Source organism: Pelophylax lessonae, assembly GCF_965119305.1.
Source record: "Pelophylax lessonae genome assembly, chromosome: 5".
Taxonomy (NCBI): Eukaryota; Metazoa; Chordata; class Amphibia; order Anura; family Ranidae; genus Pelophylax; species Pelophylax lessonae.
In genome coordinates, this window is record NC_138772.1 from 226,086,066 (window position 1) to 226,089,714 (window position 3,649).

A 3,649-nucleotide genomic window follows, 5' to 3' on the forward strand; every position below is an offset into this window, starting at 1 on the left:
AGTTAAATTGGGGGATAGTCTGTGTTGGTACGTGTGAGAGAGATCCACCTTTCCAAGTTGTTGGGGTTCATCTCATACTTCTGAAGGTTTGAGGGTGCTGCCTGTTCCATACTCCCCCTACTCCTAGCCTTTTAGGGGTACAAACAATAGTAATTGGGGCCTAGTGTGGTTGTGTACGTGTGATATACATACACTTTTTTTGGATCATATTTTCTATTCCGCTATTTAATCAAAAACCTTTGGGGATCAGTTAAATTGGGGGATAGTCTGTGTTGGTACGTGTGAGAGAGATCCACCTTTCCAAGTTGTTGGGGTTCATCTCATACTTCTGAAGGTTTGAGGGTGCTGCCTGTTCCATACTCCCCCTACTCCTAGCCTTTTAGGGGTACAAACAATAGTAATTGGGGCCTAGTGTGGTTGTGTACGTGTGATATACATACACTTTTTTTGGATCATATTTTCTATTCCGCTATTTAATCAAAAACCTTTGGGGATCAGTTAAATTGGGGGATAGTCTGTGTTGGTATGTGTGAGAGAGATCCACCTTTCCAAGTTGTTGGGGTTCATCTCATACTTCTGAAGGTTTGAGGGTGCTGCCTGTTCCATACTCCCCCTACTCCTAGCCTTTTAGGGGTACAAACAATAGTAATTGGGGCCTAGTGTGGTTGTGTACGTGTGATATACATACACTTTTTTTGGATCATCTTTTCTATTCCGCTATTTAATCAAAAACCTTTGGGGATCAGTTAAATTGGGGGATAGTCTGTGTTGGTACGTGTGAGAGAGATCCACCTTTCCAAGTTGTTGGGGTTCATCTCATACTTCTGAAGGTTTGAGGGTGCTGCCTGTTCCATACTCCCCCTACTCCTAGCCTTTTAGGGGTACAAACAATAGTAATTGGGGCCTAGTGTGGTTGTGTACGTGTGATATACATACACTTTTTTTGGATCATATTTTCTATTCCGCTATTTAATCAAAAACCTTTGGGGATCAGTTAAATTGGGGGATAGTCTGTGTTGGTACGTGTGAGAGAGATCCACCTTTCCAAGTTGTTGGGGTTCATCTCATACTTCTGAAGGTTTGAGGGTGCTGCCTGTTCCATACTCCCCCTACTCCTCATCTAGCCTTTTAGGGGTACAAACAATAGTAATTGGGGCCCAGTGTGGTTGTGTACGTGTGATATACATACACTTTTTTTGGATCATATTTTCTATTCCGCTATTTAATCAAAAACCTTTGGGGATCAGTTAAATTGGGGGATAGTCTGTGTTGGTACGTGTGAGAGAGATCCACCTTTCCAAGTTGTTGGGGTTCATCTCATACTTCTGAAGGTTTGAGGGTGCTGCCTGTTCCATACTCCCCCTACTCCTAGCCTTTTAGGGGTACAAACAATAGTAATTGGGGCCTAGTGTGGTTGTGTACGTGTGATATACATACACTTTTTTTGGATCATATTTTCTATTCCGCTATTTAATCAAAAACCTTTGGGGATCAGTTAAATTGGGGGATAGTCTGTGTTGGTACGTGTGAGAGAGATCCACCTTTCCAAGTTGTTGGGGTTCATCTCATACTTCTGAAGGTTTGAGGGTGCTGCCTGTTCCATACTCCTCCTCCTACTGCTCAACCATCCTTTTAGGGGTACAAACAATAGTAGTTGGGGCCTAGTGTGGTGGTGTACGTGCGAGATACATACACTTTCTTTTTGATCATATTTTCTATTCCGCTATTCAATTAAAACCTTTGGGGATCAATTCAATTGCGAGATAGTCTGTGTCGGTACGTGTGAGATCCACCTTTCCAAGTTGTTGGGGTTCATCTCATACTTCTGAAGATTTGAGGGTGCTGCCTGTTCCATACTCCTGCTCCTACTGCTCAACCATCCTTTTAGGGGTACAAACAATAGTAATTGGGGCCTAGTGTGGTTGTGTACGTGCGAGATACATACACTTTTTTTGATCATATTTCCTATTCCGCTATTCAATAAAAACCTTTGAGGATCAATTGAATTGCGGGATAGTCTGTGTCGGTACGTGTGAGATCCACCTTTCCAAGTTTTTGGGGTTCATCTCATACTTCTGAAGATTTGAGGGTGCTGCCTGTTCCATACTCCTCCTCCTACTCCTCATCCATCCTTTTAGGGGTACAAACAATAGTAATTGGGGCCTAGTGTGGTTGTGTACGTGCGAGATACATACACTTTTTTTGATCATATTTCCTATTCCGCTATTCAATAAAAACCTTTGAGGATCAATTGAATTGCGGGATAGTCTGTGTCGGTACGTGTGAGATCCACCTTTCCAAGTTTTTGGGGTTCATCTCATACTTCTGAAGATTTGAGGGTGCTGTCTGTTCCATACTCCTCCTACTCCTCATCCATCCTTTTAGGGGTAGAAACAATAGTAATTGGGGCCTAGTGTGGTTTTGTACGTGCGAGATACATACACTTTTTTGGATCATATTTCCTATTCCGCTATTCAATAAAAACCATTCTAGGGCAAGATCTTAAATTACAGAAATATGAGGAGACCGTCAAATAAGGGCCGTGGCCTGGGTCGTGGTGCTGCTGGTAGAGCTCCTGTTGCAAGGAGAGGACGTGGTCGATCTGTGCCAGCTACACGCACAAGTGAAACACCTTCCTCAAGTGTGAGTAGGCGACAGAACCTGCATCAGTATTTGGTAGGGCATCAAACGCTCCTAGAAGTGATGAGGCCAGAACAAGTTGAGGCGATAGTAGATTGGTTTGCTGCTGACAGTGCCTCCAGTTCCTTCACATTGTCTCCCACCCAGTCTACTGCAGAAAGGTCAGAGTTGGCACCTGCAGCCAATGTCCAACCGTCTTTCACCTCACCCCCTTGCAAATCAGGCCAGCAGTCTGAGCCCCAAGCCATACAGCAGTCTCTTATTCTTTTTGAGGACTCTGTCAGCAGGGTTTCCCAGGGCCATCCACCTAGCCCTGCCCCAGAAGTGGAAGAGATTGAGTGCAGCGATGCCCAACCACTTATTTCTCAAGATGAGTACATGCAAGGATCATCGCAGCACGTCTCCGATGATGACGAAACGCAGGTGCCAACTGCTGCGGCGTTCAGCATTGTGGAGACCGACAAGGAGGGCAGGGGTGAAGACTGGGTGGAAGATGATGTGGAGGACGATGAGGTCCTCGACCCCACATGGAATGAACGTCATGCAGGTGACCTGAGTAGTTTGGAGGAAGAGGCGATGGTCGCACAGAGCCACCAGCACAGCAGAAGAGGGAGCAGGGTGCAGAAGCGGAGCGGCCGTGCCCTAGACACTACGCCCGCTACTGCCCAACGCAGCAAGGGAACGAGCGCACCAAAGTCAGCTCAAAGGAGTTCTCTAGCGTGGAAGTTCTTTAGAAAATGTGCTGATGACAGGACACGAGTGGTTTGCACCCTGTGCAATCAGAGCTTGAAGCGAGGCATAAACCTTCTCAACCTGAGCACAACCTGCATGATCAGGCATCTAAGTGCAAAGCACGAGCTGCAGTGGAGTACACACCTTCAAAACCAAGAAACGTCTCTGGCTCATCCTGCTTCCTCTTCTGCTGCAGTCTCGGCCGCTCCAGCCACATCTGTAGTGATACCGGCACCTGCCACCCCGCAAACAGACGATCTGTCAGCAACACCACCAC